At 35.3% G+C, this 17,424-nt stretch overlaps 1 protein-coding gene across 1 annotated transcript in view; it reads left to right on the top strand.

Moving 5' to 3' along the window:
- Nucleotides 1-824: 824 nt before the first annotated feature.
- The window catches only part of LOC126882513 (serine/threonine-protein phosphatase 6 regulatory ankyrin repeat subunit A-like), a 64,864-nt gene continuing 48,264 nt past the window's right edge, over nucleotides 825-17,424 (top strand). The window contains exon 1 of the mRNA XM_050647480.1: nucleotides 825-973. The gene's annotated coding sequence lies outside the window, so the exon portion shown is untranslated. The remainder of the gene's footprint in view (nucleotides 974-17,424) is intronic.

Raw genomic sequence — 17,424 nt, 5'->3', positions numbered from 1 at the left:
ATTAAATCACAAAAGCCTCCCGCACCTACCTCTTGGCAGTTTGAACATTTAATTTAGACGAAAAGACATATTTATTTGCCAAATAAACATTTTTTTTCTATTTTCTACGGCGATAGAATGTTTTTTGAGTTAAATAAATTGCATACATTCTTCTTTTTTCGTCAATTAATTTAATTTAAAAATTATTATTTTGGCCACCCTGTATAAATAATGATGTTAATGTTTATATTACTGGATAGATAATTGAACACCCTTTCAAATGAGGTGCCACACGACCCATATTCCCATTTAAAAAAATCATCGATTACGTCACCACGCTCAGATGGATGACGTCACTGGTATGAAATATATGCCAAAAAATTGTAATTTGAAAATAAAAATCGACTTGTTTCAGGATTTTTCTCTATAGTCGTCCATTTTAGAGAAAATGAATTTATTCCATAATTTAGATCCTTTCTGTATATATCTGAGTACAAAAAGACTTTTGGCACAATACTACATTAGATTATTTTAGACAAAATTACACTTGTTATCAGTCGCTTCGTTAGATTTTATTTAACAAAAGCCAATTCTACCCATATTTAGTTATGCTATCCGGCACCCTTGGACATGTGAATTACTACACACTTCCTCGAGGCACTTACGAGTGGAAAGCTATGTTTCGACCGATCCCGGGTTAAGAATAATTTGTGTTAAAAATCAGAATATTTTTTTATTTTATATCAAAATTTGAAGCAATGTTCTGTAATCATTGGATATATTGCGCAACTTTTTGAAATCATCTTCATTGGTTATTACACGGGTTATTAGTTATTAGTTAGTTTAGGTGGCGTTTACGCAGATGTCATTCCTCATGCTAGTTTGCTAGTCCGGCTAGTTGGAAATCTGAGTCCGTCGAAAAAGTACACACATTAGTACAGCATATAAACCTAAAAAAAAGTGTTACAGTGTATAAAAATGTGAAAAGTAAGAGGTAAACTTGAAATTTTTATCAAATTATAATAATTGTAATTAGTTGGTATAAAAATAAATTATATGGAAAAATGTAGCGGCGTATTTTCCCATTAAAACTCGCTAGACAACAATCAACAAATGCAAATCAAATGTTTATTATTTATCATTATTATTCCTGAAAAATCAGTATCGTTCCTCGTAAATTTATTTAGGGATATTTAATTGTTTTTTATTCATAGTTATGATGTTATTTTGTCATGGCATTTATTTAGATTTTATGATGTTGTTTTCATCAAATTTTGAAAAAATGAAAAAACTTTGAATTATCCATGTCCGTCTGTCCGTCTGCCTGTGAGTCAATGGTCTGTGATCACAACTCCTTCGTCATTATTCTAGGTAGAATGACAAATGAGGTGTCAAATGAAAGCTTATAATCCAAGGATAGTACTAAAGGTGAGTTATTTGACCTAGGCTATCTGTCCGTCGGTCTGTCCGACCGCGAATATAACTCCTCCTTCATTATACCAGGTAGAATGACAAATGAGGTGTCAAATGAAAGCTTATAGTCCAAGGATGGTACTACAGGTGAGATATTTGACCTATGCTGTCTGTCCGTCGGTCCTTCCGACCGCGAATATAACTCCTCCGTCATTAGACCAGGTATAATGACAAATGAGGTGTCAAATGAAAGCTTATAATCCAAGGATGGTACCAAAGGTGAGAAATTTTATCTAGGCTATCTGTCCGGCGGTCCTTCCGCGACCGCCAATATAACTTCTCCGTCATTATACCAGGTGGAATGACAAATGAGGTGTCAAATGAAAGCTTATAATGAAAGGATGTTACTAAAGGTGAGATATTTGAACTAGGCTATCTGTGTGTCGGTCCGTCCGACCACGAATATAACTCCTCCGTCATTATACCAGGTACAATGACAAATGAGGTGTCAAATGAAAACTTATGTTCCAAGGATGGTACCAAAGGTGAGAAATTTTATCTAGGCTGTCTGTCTGGCGATCCGTCCGACCGCGAATATAACTTCTCCGTCATTATACCAGGTAGAATGACAAATGAGATGTCAAATGAAAGCTTATAATAAAAGGATGTTACTAATAGTTAGATATTTGAACTAGGCTATCTGTCCGTCGGTCCGTCCGACCGCGAATATAACTCCTTCATTATACCAGATAGAATGACAAATGAGGTGTCAAATGAAAGTTTATAGTCCAAGGATGGTACTAAAAGTGAGATATTTGACCTATGCTGTCTGTCCGTCGGTCCGTCCGACCGCGAATATAACTTCTCGGTCATTATACCAGGTAGAATGACAAATGAGGTGTCAAATGAAAGCTTATAATCCAAAGATGGTAATAAAGGTGAGAAATTTTATCTAGGCTGTCTGTCCGTCGGTCCGTCCGACCGCGAATATAACTTCTCCGTCATTATTACAGGTAGAATGACAAATGAGGTGTCAAATGAAAGCTTATAATGAAAGGATGTGAGATATTTGAAGTAGGCTATCTGTGTGTCGGTCCGTCCGAGCGCGAATATAACTCCTCCGTTATTAGAGCAGGAATAATGACAAATGAGGTGTCAAATGAAAGCTTATAATCCAAGGATGGTACCAAAGGTGAGAAATTTTATCTAGGCTATCTGTCCGTCGGTCCGTCCGACCGCGAATGTAACTCCTCCGTCATTATACCAAGTAGAATGACAAATGAGGTGTCAAATGAAAGCTTATGATCCAAGGATGGTATTAAAGGTGAGACATTTTATCTAGGCTGTCTGTCCCTCGGTCCGTCCTACCGCGAATATAACTCCTCCGTTATTATTCCAGGTGGAATGAGAAATGAGGTGTCAAATGAAAGCTTATAATGAAAGGATGTTACTAAAGGTGAGATATTTGAACTAGGCTATCTGTGCGTCGGTCCGTCCGATCGCGAATATAACTCCTCCGTAATTATACCAGGTAGAATCACAAATGAGGTGTCAAATGAAAGCTTATAATCCAAGGATGGTACCAAAGGTGAGAAATTTTATCTAGGCTCTCTGTCTGTCGGTCCGTCCGACCGCGAATATAACTTCTCCGTCATTATACCAGGTAGAATGACAAATGAGATGTCAAATGAAAGATTATAATGAAAGGATGTTACTAAAGGTGAGATATTTAAACTAGGCTATCTGTCCGTCGGTCCGTCGGACCGCGAATATAACTCCTCCGTGATTATACCAGGTAGAATGACAAATGAGGTATCAAATGAAAGATTATAATCCAAGGATAGTACTAAAGGTGAAAAATTTTATCTAGGCTGTCTGTCCGTCGGTCCGTCCGACCGTGAATATAACTTCTCCGTCATTATTACAGGAAGAATGACAAATGAGGTGTCAAATGAAAGCTTATAATGAAAGGATGTTACTAAAGGTGAGAAATTTCATCTAGGCTGTCTGTCTGTCGGTCCGTCCGACCGCAAATGTAACTTCTCCGTCATTATACCAGGTAGAATGACAAATGAGGTGTCAAATGAAAGCTTATAATGAAAGGATGTTACTAAAGGTGAGATATTTAAACTATGCTATCTGTCCGTCGGTCCGTCCGACCGCGAATATATCTCCTCCGTTATTATACCAGGTGGAATGACAAATGAGGTGTCAAATGAAAGCTTATAATGAAAGGATATTACTAAAGGTGAGATATTTGAACTAGGCTATCTGTGTGTCGGTCCGTCCGACCGCGAATATAACTCCTCCGTCATTATACCAGGTAGAATGACAAATGAGGTGTCAAATGAAAGCTTATAATCCAAGGATGGTACTAAAGGTGAAAAATTTTATCTAGGCTGTCTGTCCGTCAGTCCGTCCGACCGTGAATATAACTTCTCCGTCATTATTACAGGTAGAATGACCAATGAGGTGTCAAATGAAAGCTTATAATGAAAGGATGTTACTAAAGGTGAGAAATTTTATCTAGGCTGTCTGTCCGTCGGTCCCTCCGACCGCGAATATAACTTCTCGGTCATTATACCACGTAGAATGGCAAATGAGATGTCAAATGAAAGCTTATAATGAAAGGATGTTACTAAAGGTGAGATATTTAAACTATGCTATCTGTCCGTCGGTCCGTCCGACCGCGAATATAACTCCTCCGTCATTATACCAGGTAGAATGACAAATGAGGTGTCAAATGAAAGCTTATAATCCAAGGATGGTACCAAAGGTGAAAAATTTTATCTAGGCTCTCTGTCGGTCCGTCCGACCGGGAATATAACTTCTCCGTCATTATACCAGGTAGAATGACAAATGAGATGTCAAATGAAAGCTTATAATGAAAGGATGTTACTAAAGGTGAGATATTTAAACTATTCTATTTGTCCGTCGGTCCGTCCGACCGCGAATATAACTCCTCCGTCATTATACCAGGTAGAATGACAAATGAGGTGTCAAATGAAAGCTTATAATCCAAGGATGGTACTAAAGGTGAAAAATTTTATCTAGGCTGTCTGTCCGTCAGTCCGTCCGACCGTGAATATAACTTCTCCGTCATTATTACAGGTAGAATGACCAATGAGGTGTCAAATGAAAGCTTATAATGAAAGGATGTTACTAAAGGTGAGAAATTTTATCTAGGCTGTCTGTCCGTCGGTCCCTCCGACCGCGAATATAACTTCTCGGTCATTATACCAGGTAGAATGACAAATGAGGTGTCAAATGAAAGCTTATGATCCAAGGATGGTACCAAAGGTGAGGAATTTTATCTAGGCTGTCTGTCTGTGGGTCCGTCCGACCGCGAATATAACTTCTCCGTCATTATACCAGGTAGAATGACAAATGAGGTGTCAAATGAAAGATTATAATGAAAGGATGTTACTAAAGGTGAGATATTTGAACTAGGCTATCTGTTCGTCGGTCCGTCCGACCGCGAATATAACTCCTCCGTCATTATACCAGGTAGAATGACAAATGAGGTGCCAAATGAAAGCTTATAATCCAATTATGGTACTAAAGGTGAGACATTTTATCTAGGCTGTCTGTCCGTCGGTCCGTCCGACCGCGAATATAACTTCTCCGTCATTATACCAGGTAGAATGACAAATGAGGTGTCAAATGAAAGCTTATAATCTAAGAATGTTACTAAAGGTGGGATATTTGAACTAGGCTATCTGTGTGTCGGTCCGTCCGACGGCGAATATAACTCCTCCGTCATTATACCAGGTAGAATGACAAATGAGGTGTCAAATGAAAGCTTATAATCCAAGAATGGTACCAAAGGTGAGAAATTTTATCTAGGCTGTCTGTTCGTCGGTCCGTTCGATCGCGAATATAACTTCTTCGCCATTATACCAGGTAGAATGACAAATGAGATGTCAAATGAAAGCTTATAATGAAAGGATGTTACTAAAGGTGAGATATTTGAACTAGGCTATCTGTCCGTCGGTTCGTCCAACCGCGAATATAACTCCTCCGGCATTATACCAGGTAGAATGACAAATGAGGTGTCAAATGAAAGCTTATAATCCAAGGATGTTAATATAAGTGAGAAATTTTATCTAGGCTATCTGTCCGTCTGTCCGTCTGTCCGTCTGACCGAGAATATAACTCCTCCGTCATTTTACCAGGTAGAATGACAAATGAGGTGTCAAATAAAAGCTTACAATCCAAGGATGGTGCTAAAGGTTATAAATTTGACCTAGGCTGTCTGTCCGTCTGTCCTTCCGACTGCGAAAATAACTCCTCCGTCACTATACCAAGTAGCATAACAATTGAGGTGTCGAATTAAAGCTTATAATCCAAGAATGGTACTAAATGTGCGAAATTTGACCTAGGACTCCCGGTTTTAGAAATGCGACCAGAAGTACTGTTTTAAAGTCACCGGAATAGTACACGTGATACATTATTCTACGCTACTTCGCAAGAAGAGAACAAATATATACTTCCGTTTTCCTGATTGTCTGTTCATCTGTCTTTCCGTCCGCGAATACAACTCCTCCATTTTTAATACAGATAGAATGACAAATGAGGTGTCGACTGAAAGCTTCTAACCCAAGGATGGTACTAAAGATGAGAAATTTGACATAGGACTTCAAGTTTTAGAGTTGCAACCGTATGAACTGTTCTAAAGTCACCGAAATAGTATAAGCGATATATCATTCGACGTACCTCAGCAAGATGAAAACAAATTTTGGTTTTGGTTTTTATATCATTTCCGCTTAAAAAGTTCTAACCAGAAGTGCCGTTATAGTCGCACAAATAGTACATGTAATGCATCAATCGAAGCGTATTGAAAATTTGAGTTTTAATTTTTAGTTCCTGTTTTGAAGTTATTTCTGTTTAAACAATGATAGCCCAAAGTTTAGTCAAAATGAGTCAAAATTAGTAAAATCATGTATCGATCGACGCAAAGTTGCACGAAGCGTTCAAATATCGACTTCCAGTTCTAATTTCGATTACTTTGGGTGAAAACCTAGGACTTACTAAGTCCAGTTACTTGTTTTAGAATTAATAATAATATGAAAAGGTGCTACTATAGTATGCGGTGTACCGTCTCGTTTATACAATAGTTTGCGGTCTACTGTGGGATGCGGTGTACCTAAATATAGTATATTACAATGCCGACAACAAAATCTTTACGAAGTAAATAAAGCTCATAAATCATAATCACTATTTTAATTTTACAAATTAATACTTAATAATAGTAATATCAATTTGCTATTTTAGCTGAGAATTAGCCAATTTTGTGGCTTATTCCCAACTAAAATACTAAGTTGATATGACAAAGTATTCATTTGTAAAATTAAAATAATAATTCTTCTTACTTATGCGTTTTATTCACTTTTTCAAGATTATTTTTGTCGGTACTGTATACCTAGATGTGCGGCTAATGACCATAATCTTTTCTCAAAAGGGCTTGCACACAATAATGGAAGGCACCTTTGTATACGAAGTGTTTATTGCTAAGTACTAAAAAACATTAATTTATGCTACTACTATTTAGAAATATATACAATATATTTTTGCAAATTTAGTTTCTTTACTATTATTCAAATAACACCTTAATATTTTCCCAGGGTATGCGCAAATAACAACCTCATTAGTCAAAACATCAATTAGGTCATTTAAAGTGTAATTTTTATTTCACCAATAATAATTGTGGCTAAATCCCATATAAACATAATAGTGTAGGAAACACAGGTTGAACCTTGCAAAATGGACACAAGTCCGGTTTTATTTTTTTTCTGGCATATCAAGGGGTGCTTATTATAAGACTAACTTTTTCTGAAAAAATTTCGCCCAGGAACCCCCCTTTTCACCCCTTTAAAGGGGGTAATTTATGGTTTTTGCAGAACGTAGCCCTTCCTGTACCTTTTACAAAAAATTTCTTTGATAGAAATATGAAAAGGACTATATTTTCTACGATTTATTTTCGACAGCATCTCTCTATCATCCACCGTTTAGCAAGGGTGGCGCCCCAAAGTTGACAAGTTTTTAAAAAAGATGTTTTTAAAAAATATATATTTTTCCCTAACTGTAACAAAACTTAAAAAGAAATGCTGCGGAAATTATTCAAAAATATATGATTGATTTTTTGGTATAGGTTTCACTTAAGGGTAATTGCCCTTTTTTTAATTACAGGTTGTTACATTTTAAAAAACCCCTTTTTCGTCATCTGAACCGTTTATGCTAGAGTAAAAAGACTTTCAGCGATTACCCATGTACTGGTGTTATTTACAAATTTGTATAATGCACACCCATTTTTTCCCCGGAACCACCCAAAAAAAAGAAGAATTAATAAATAAAGTGATTTTCTTGGAATCCTTCACACACAATGCCCTTCATTAATATGCTTCATATATCATTTTGTGCAAGTTATTATTACCCATGCATGGACACTAAAAGCGATTTCCTAGTGCAACCCCTGTAGCAAAAAAAAATAAATAAAATGGGGGGTTGAAATTTTTTTTTGTTTTTTGCTTTTTGATCCATATGGGCATATGCTTCATCAATAGTGCTTTTCAAAAATATATATGGTTATTGCAACATCCCTGCGCAAACCACCCCTATCCTTGAAAATATACTGCAGAAACTACCCCTATACCTTATCCAGCATGTTTTTACGATTTTCTCATTACCTATTCATTTTTTTTAAACAAAATTTATACAAGGTTAAAGACCACTATTTACTCTAAAAATTAGGTCGTATTCATTTTTTTCGTTTAAGCAACCGTTACGGCACAGTGGCGCCGTAAACCCCATATATGCTTTGACGGGCTCCAGTTTTTGTGTATTTTTTCGTCATCTGTTTGTTTTATTGATAAAGTACTTATGTAAAATAGAACAACACAGTGTAACCTACAAATCATGACCTATGCACATTTTACATTCTTTGCTCCCCAAAGCTACAGTGGTGGCCCAAAATATTTTTTTTCATATTTTCGCCACCTACACGCATTTTATTGCGTTAATGCTACCTTAATAGCACAATATTCACCCCTAAGTGGTCGCTAAGCAGTGGCGGATCCAGGGAGGGGTGATGGGGTCGATCACCCCCACCCCTCTCAAACCAAGTGATATTATATTTGAAGATTATAAAAATATTCATTTATTTTTATAGAAATACTTATATTATATTAATATTATTTTTATAAGAATGACTTTTTATGCTTTAGCGACAGTGGCGGATCCAGCATCGTTAAGAGGGGGGTGCCAATTGGTTAAATTTCTATCAAAATAAATGAATATTTTTATAATCTTTGAATATAATATCACTTGGTTTGAGAGGGGGGGAGGTGATCACCCCCATCACCCCTCCCTGGATCCGCCACTGCTTAGCGACCACTTAGGGGTGAATATTGTGCTATGAAGGTAGCATTAACGCAATAAAATGCGTGTAGGTGGCGAAAATATGCAAAAATTTATTTTGGGCCACCACTGTGGCTTTGGGGAGCAAAGAATGTAAAATGTGCATAAGTCATAATTTGTAGGTTACACTGTGTTGTTTTATTTTGCATAAGTACTTTATCAATAAAACGAACAGATGACGAAAAAAAAAAACAAAAACTGGAGCCCGCCAAAGCATATATGAGGTTTACGGCGCCACTGTGCCGTAACGGTTGCTTATACGAAAAAATGAATAGGACATAATTTTTAGAGTAAATAGTGGTCTTTAACCCTGTATAAGTTTTGTTTAAAAAGAATACATAGGTAATGAGAAAATCGTAAAAACATGCTCGCCAAGGGATAGGGGTAGTTTCTGCAGTATATTTTCAAGGATAGGGGTGGTTTTCGCAGAGATGTTGCAATAACCATATATATTTTTGAAAAGCACTATTGATGAAGCATATGCCCATATGGATCAAAAAGCAAAAAACAAAAAAAAATTTCAACCCCCCATTTTATTTATTTTTTTTGCTACAGGGGTTGCACTAGGAAATTGCTTTTGGTGTCCATACATGCGTAATAATAACGTGCACAAAATGATATATGAAGCATATTAATAAAGGGCATTGTGTGTGAAGGATTCCAAGAAAATCAATTTATTTATTAATTCTTCTTTTTTTTTGGTGGTTCCGGGGAAAAAATGGGGGTGCATTATACAAATTTGTAAATAGCACCAGTACATGGGTAATCGCTGAAAGTCTTTTTACTCTAGCATAAACAATTCAGATGGTATAACAAGAGGTTTTTTAAAATGTAACACCCTGTAATTAAGAAAAGGGCAATTACCCTTAAGTGAAACCTATACCACAAAATCAGTCAATTATTTGTGAATAATTGCAGCAGGATTTCTTCTTAATTTCCGTTACAGTTAGGGAAAAATATATTTTTTTTAAAAACATCTTTTTTAAAAACTTGTCAACTTTAGGGCGCCACCCCCGCTAAACGGTGGATGATAGAGAGATGGTGTCGGAAATAAATCGTAGAAAATATAGTCCTCTTCATATTTCTATAAAAGAAATTTTTTGTAAAAGTTACAGGAAGGGCTACGTTCCGCAAAAACCACAAATTACCCCCTTTAAAGGGGTGAAAAGGGAGGTTCCGGGGCGAAATTTTTTCAGAAAAAGTTAGTCTTATAATAAGCACCCCTTGATATACCAGGAAAAAAATAAAACCGGACTTGTGTCCATTTTGCAAGGTTCAACCTTTGTTTCCTACACTATAATACTTAAAATAATTTAGGCGGTATCGTTTTATAAACAATTAGGTTAAAAATATTTTTTTTTTTTGTAAATAAATAGTTATTTCTTCTCTTCTTCAAGTGCCATCTCCGCGACGGAGGTCGGCAATCATCATAGCTATTCGTACTTTGGAGACGGCTGCTTTGAAAAGTTCGTTTGATGTACATCCGTACCATTCTCTCAAGTTGCGCAGCTACGATATTCTGCGTCTCCCTGTGCTCCTTTTTCCTTGAATCTTTCCCTGCATAATGAGTTGGAGCAAGTTGTATCTCTCTCCACGTGTAATATGTCCGAGATATTCCAATTTTCTGGTTTCGATTACGTGTAAGACTTCCATTTCTTTATTCATCTTTCTCAGAACCTCTTTGTTTGTGACGTGTTCTGTCCACGATATTTTCAGAATTCTTCTGTACACCCACAACTCAAATGATTCCAGTTTTTTCATTGATGCCGCATTTAAGGTCCAAGCTTCTATCCGTAAAACAGAGTCGAGAAAACGTAGCACCTAGCCAACCTTACTCTTAGCTCTAGCTTTAGATTTCTTATGCAGGGCACTTTTCTCATTTTGTTAAAATTCGCTCTAGCCTTTTCTATTCTGATTTTAATCTCCTAGAAGTAATCATTTGTGGAGTTGATCATTGTTCCAAGATATGCATATTGGTCTACTTGTTCGACATTGGTTCCGTTTATGAGGAAATTCTCGTTATTTCTTTGAGTTTTAGGTATCCTCATAAATTTTGTCTTCTTGATGTTCATTGTTAGACCGTATTCTTGGCTATATATCGCTATTCTGTTAACCAGTCTCTGAAGATCTTCAATATTTTCGGCTAAGACGACAGTGTCATCCGCATATCTAATGTTAATGGGAACTCCGTTCACCTTTATTCCAACTGTTTCAAACTCAAGAGTAGTATCTCTTCCAAGTAGGCATTAAAGAGAACTGGCGACAATACGCATCCCTGTCTCACCCCACTTCTAATTTCAATTTCTTCTGACAGCTGTTCGTTAACACGTATACTTTGTCTCGCTGCTTATAGTATAAATTAGATATGATCCTGAGGTCATTGTAGTCTATCTTCTTTAATTTCAGGACATTCATTAATTGTTCATGTCGTACTTTATCGAAAGCTTTATTATAGTCAATAAAACAGACATATATACAGGGTGTCCAGAAACTCTACCGACAAACGAAGACAGGAGATTTCTCAGATAATTTTAAGATATTTTAACCCAATTCACCTAGTCCGAAAATGCTTCCTAAGGGAGCTAGAGCTCTTTAAAATGGCGTCTTGTAATTAGTTTTTCTTAAATAACTCCAGAACGCTTCTATTGAGAAAAACAAAAATTGGTACACATATTTATCTTCCAGAAGTAAATCGATTCCATGCATTGCGAATTTCTAGTACCGGTCATAGGCGTCCGTTTTGGGTAGGGCAAGAGATATTTTATCGCATAACTTTTTTATCTTTAATTTTTAAGCATTTTTGACTCTGGGTTATTAAATTGTGAGATATTCTACAACTAAAAGAAGCTTTTGTTTTAAGTTGATAGGATACACCGTTTTCTAAAAAAAATTATTTGAAAAGTTTTCAAAGGTCAAAGGTTATTTTATCGCATAACATTTTTGTCTTTAATTTTTAAGCATTTTTAACTTTAGATTATTAAGTTATGAGGTATTCTAGTACTAAAAGTTGCTCTTGCTTTAAGTTGGTAAAATACACCATTTTTTTGAAAAAAATTATTTTTTTTTCAAATTCAAAAAACGAAAAATGTTCAAATCGATTTTTCTAGAAAACCGTGTGTTCTACTGACTTAAATCAAGAGTACTTTTTAGTACTAGAATACCTCACAATTCAGTGTTGAATCCAGTGTCAAAAATGCTTAAAAGTTGAAGACAAAAAAGTTATGTGATAAAATAACCGATGCCCTACCCAAAACGGACGCCTATGATCAATACTAGAAATTCGCAATGGGTGGAATCGATTTATCTCTGGAAGCTAAATATACGTACCGATTTTCGTCTTTCTAAATTGAAGCCTTCTGGAGATATTTAAGATAAACTAAACTAAAAAGAGCTCTAGCTCTCTTGGGAAGAATTTTCGGACTAGGTGAATTGAGCTAAATTGTCTTAAAATTATCTGAAGAATGAAGAATCTCCTGTCTTCGTTTGTCGGTAGAGTTTCTGGACACCCTGTATATCTTGATTGACGTCTAGGCACCTTTGTATTAGGATATTAAGTGAGAAAAGAGCTTCACGCGTTCCTAGGCCTTTGCGAAACCCAAATTGTGTATCATTAATATCTATGTCCAGTTTATGATATATTCGGTTATGAATGACTTTCAGTAGCAACTTCATCACATGTGACATCAAGCTAATGGTGCGGTAATCGGCTCATTCTCTTGCGTTTTTCTTTTTGGGGAAACAAACAAAGATCGATGTTAACCATTCTTTGGGTAATACGCCTGAGCTATAAATTTGGTTCCAGAGTATCAGTAGAACATCAATGTGCTGCTCATCTATAATTTGTATTAATTAGATAGGAAGCATGTGGTCCAGGGCTTTTTCCGTTCTTTATTGTTTTTAATGTGTGTGCTATTTCTGCTTTTGTGATATCTGGACCTATTTCTTCTGAAGTAAGTTATATGTTTTCCAGGTCTCTTCTTTCACCATCAAACAGTTCATCTATGTATTCTGCCCAACATTGTACTTTCTCATCGGTCTGTTTTATAGTAATCCCGTGTCTATCCAGAAGTACACCAGTGATCTTGTGTAGATTAAATAGATCGTATCTTTTTTGAAGGTCCTCGATCTCTTTGCATTTCTCTTCAAAGTGTTTTTCTTTTGCCTGTTTCATCATCCTTCTTATCAGGTGATTAATCTCCCTGTATTTATTGTTATCTTTGTTCTTATGCTGTCTCCGTTGTTCCATCATATTGAGTATCTCGTCGTTCATCCATTCTTCATTTCTTTTGTAGATGTCTTCAGTATTTCTTTGCACGGTTCTAGTAAACAATGTTTTAGTCCATCCCAGTGCTCGTCAATAACATTTGTGTCTATGTTCAGTTTGCTACAGTTCATATGCAGTTCGTGTTGGAGGCATTATTTTACGTTTTGTTGTTTAAGCTTGCTTGTGTCTATTGTAGGAGTTCTTTGATGTCATTTAATGTTTTTAAGTGTAAGTGTAATCCTGGCGATAAGCGGGTTGTGGTCTGAGGCCACGTCTACTCCGGGATATGCTTACACGGCCTTAACAGCATTACGGCATCTTTCATTTATCATAATGTAGCATATCTGGTTTCTAACTACTTTCTCCGATATATCTGCGGTCGATCGCCATGTGTGGAGTCGTCGTTTGGTAGCTTGAAAAATGTGTTTGTAATAATCAAATTCTGCTCTTGGCAAAATTGTACTAGACGGTTCCCTCTCTCGTTACAATTTCCCAGACCATAATTTCCCACACACTTTCCGCATTGCCCCCTTCCAATCTTTGCGTTGAGATCACCTAGGACTTAGGACTATCGTGGTTTCTCTAGTTTTCGTTATTTTCAGTGCTTCTTCGATATCCCGATAAAATAATTCAACTTCTTCTTCGTAGGCATTCGAGTTAGGAGCACACACTTGTATCAAGTTCAATTTGGCGTGAGATGTCACTAACTTTAATACCATTACTCTTTCTTGGATAGGGAAAAAGTCTTCCACTGCTCTGTTAGATATTTTATTAACTATATATTATTGCCACGCCGCGCCGTGTTTATGTTGATTGTCCTCGCTACCGGAATAATAATATATTGTGGCTTCATTTATTGAGAAGCAACCTGAGTTGGGCCACCAGGCTTCACTGATACCCAGTACATCAATATTCAACCTGTTCATTTCTTGAATAATATTGTCCATCTTACCAGGCTGAAATATACTCTGAATATTCCAGGTTCCAAATCTAGTGTTTGAGTCTTATTCTTTCGTCTCCATTCTTCTGACAAGGAAATAGGTATTTAGGGTGCATTTATTTTGTTAATTATTAGAGTCCTCTTTCATTTTATATTTATTTTGCTCCAACTGTTTATTATTTCTGAATATTTATAAATAAATATTTTTTACAAGAGTTTTCTTGCAGTTCATTATTTTGTGCAAATCCTTCAGGTAGATAGATCGGACCTTTGAGGTAGACCGCATACTATAGTAGCACCTAATAGAAATATTTATTTTTTCTACGAGCGTGCAAAAATGTCTACTTTCGCGCACGCATTTTAGTTTAGAATGTTTCCGCACGCGTGTTACTTTTCCGCACGCGGTTTTTACTTTTCCGCACGCGTGTTAATTTAGATATGTTAATATAGCCTTACATTAATTATAATACATGCAATAAACTAATATTTAGATATTATTTACTAATTTATTTCAAATGTATCTTATTGTGTTCCTGTTTTAATGAAATTAACGCGACAATTCGATGAAATAAAATTATTTTGACATAATGTTCGAAAGTCAAATCGGTAGACAATAACAGTCGTTTTGAATCATCGTCATGGAAACCAAGATCGTCGTCATGCTAACTAATTATATTGAAAGTTTGGTTTTGACAACCATGTCAAGGAATTAATTCGTGTATGTATTTTCATATTAATTAAATTAATTGATTAAAATTTAGTAATTTTTTAAAGACTCTTAGAAAAAATATTGTTCCTAACTCTTGCAGAAAGTCTCTTTTCCGCACTCGACTCCTTGCCGAACTCCCGCTTCGCGTCGTTCGGCAAACTGCAGTCGCGTGCGGAAAAGAATGATTTCTGCACTTGTTAGGAAAATATCTAGGGGAGAGGAGGGCAAGATGGAAGGATAGGGCAAGATGGAAATTACCTATAAAACACGAACTGTGCAATGAAGCGCCCGGATCCACACTCACACAGATGCAGGCGAACCTCTTCCATTTACAAACAACGGCTCAGTCAGTTCAAGTCAGCTAATAAGTGTACAGGCTTTCTTCTTATTTTCGCAGTTAAATATTACGCAGTTATTGAATTTTTGTGATACGATTATTTAAACAAGGTGTATAATATTATTATTATGCATTTATACAAAGTATCTATTAGGTACAGGTTATCTGAATTGATATTTAAATAAGAGAAATAATAAAGCATTTTTAAAATATTGATATTATTATTCGAAAGGGGCATGTGGGTAAGATGGAAAATTGGAACTTAGGACAAGTTGGAAGATAATAGTTGGGCAAAAATAAAAGCAAGGAAATAGGAACCTGCGAGAATAAAAGAAAAGGAAAAGGGACAAAAACACAAATGGTTAAAAATATTGTACAACATTTAGAACAGTCTTCACAAAATGATGTGTTCTGTGTATGTGGTGAACGTTATGTGGAACCACCCATAGAGGAATGGGTACAATGTCCTGTATGTAATGGTTGGGCACATGAATTGTTTACCGACACAGAAGATAACAGTTTTATGTGTGTAAACTGTAAAATGTAGTGTTTTCCTCTACATTCCATCTTGCCCTAACAAGCTTTCCATCCTGCCCTCAGGGTAAGGGCAAGTTGGAATTTTTGACATTATTTTTTAATTACTTATAAAAAAAATTCTACTTATTATTAATAATATTTAATGGCTGACTTTTGTAACTGTATAAGGTCTCTTTCAAGAATGATTAAAATGAAAGTTTTGTATTACGTTGTTTTATTTTTTTACACATTATAAAGTTAAGCCTTCCATCTTGCCCTCCCTTCCCCTATAGCGAATAATAGGCTTGAAAGTTACAATATCATGTCAAGGAATAAAATTACAAAACTTCAAATGTGCATAGGCCGCCCAGTAAATGACAGTTTTGGAGTGTAAGTTTGCTCGTAATTAAGGATTTGCTTGAAAATTTTGATTTAGGTTCCTTTTACCCTCTACTTCACGTTTGGACTTAAGCCCAGGGTCGCTTTTACTTTGAGAGTGAAAACCACCCCTTCTTGGTGGGTGAAAAAAATACATTCAAATTAAGTCCGAAAACGGATAAATAGTCCAGAGAAATAAGACTTTTCTCGTGGCACATCCCCCTCCAGGCCGAAACCAAATTTTTTGAGTAGTATGGACATCTATATTAATAACCTTTATGTTTCCTGCAGCCGATTTTGATGATATACATAGTTATAAACAAATGAAGATCAAAAAACGGTAAATTTTCGCTTTTTTCGTCTATAACCAGAAAGTTAAGAATTTTAAACAAACTTGAGAGTAAGAAGCTCATAAATCGTCTAAAAAATTTCAATATGGCGTTCGCTGAATATGTCTATCCTTATTGGTTGCTTAGAAAATTGCAAAATAAATCATAAATTTTGAGTCTTTTATAAATATTCATATGTAAAAATTAACTTAGGACCTTCTTATTACACGTATTGCTGAGACTTCTGGGGCTTAAATTATATTTTAAATTTCAAAGCAATCGGTCAAATAGTTTAAAAGTTATTTAATTTGTGTATCCCAAATTCATTTTTTTGGCAACACTATAAGTCAGAAAATTATGAGGTTACAGTAAGACTTCTGACAGTTTATGGAAGAAAAACATTTATACTATTGACTTAATTTTAAAAAATGACAAAAAGTAATTTTAAACAGTGTAAAATTATTTTGCAAAAACACGTCGATTTTTTGCTTACTTATAAACAATTAGAATAACTTTTTAACCGTTACCCGTAGAAATTTTTTTATTTTTTTTCATATTTGGAAAGACTGAATTTTTATACACATTTAGAAAGAAAAACAACTGTCCTAGGACAATTAGGGATGAAGTTAGCCCCCCTTTTTTTAATCCACATGTTTTTGCAAAATAATTTTGCAGTATTTAGAATTATTTTTTGTCATTTTTTTTTAATTAAATTAATAGTATAAATCTTCTTCTTTCATAAACTATCCAAAGTATTAGTGTAACTTCATCATTTTCTGAGTTATAGCGTTGCAAAAAAAATAATTTGGGAAAAACAAATTAAATACCTTGTAAACTATTTGACCAATTGCTTTGAAATTTAGGGTATGATTTAAGCACCAGAATTCTCAGCATTCCGTGTAATAAGAACGTTCTAAGTTAATTTTTACATAAGTTATGAATATTTATAAAAACTCAAAATTTATGATTTATATTGCAATTTTCTAAGCAACCAATAAGGATAGACATATTCAGCGAACGCCATATTAAAGTTTTTTATACAGTTTCTGAGTTTCTCGCTCTCAAATTTGTTTCAAATACTTAACTTCTTGGTTATAGTCGAAAAAAGCGAAAATTTACCGTTTTTTGATCTTCATTTGTTTA

The sequence above is a fragment of the Diabrotica virgifera genome, chromosome 3, assembly GCF_917563875.1.
Source record: "Diabrotica virgifera virgifera chromosome 3, PGI_DIABVI_V3a".
In the NCBI taxonomy this organism is placed as follows: Eukaryota; Metazoa; Arthropoda; class Insecta; order Coleoptera; family Chrysomelidae; genus Diabrotica; species Diabrotica virgifera.
This window is presented reverse-complemented; position numbering and strand designations above follow the sequence as displayed.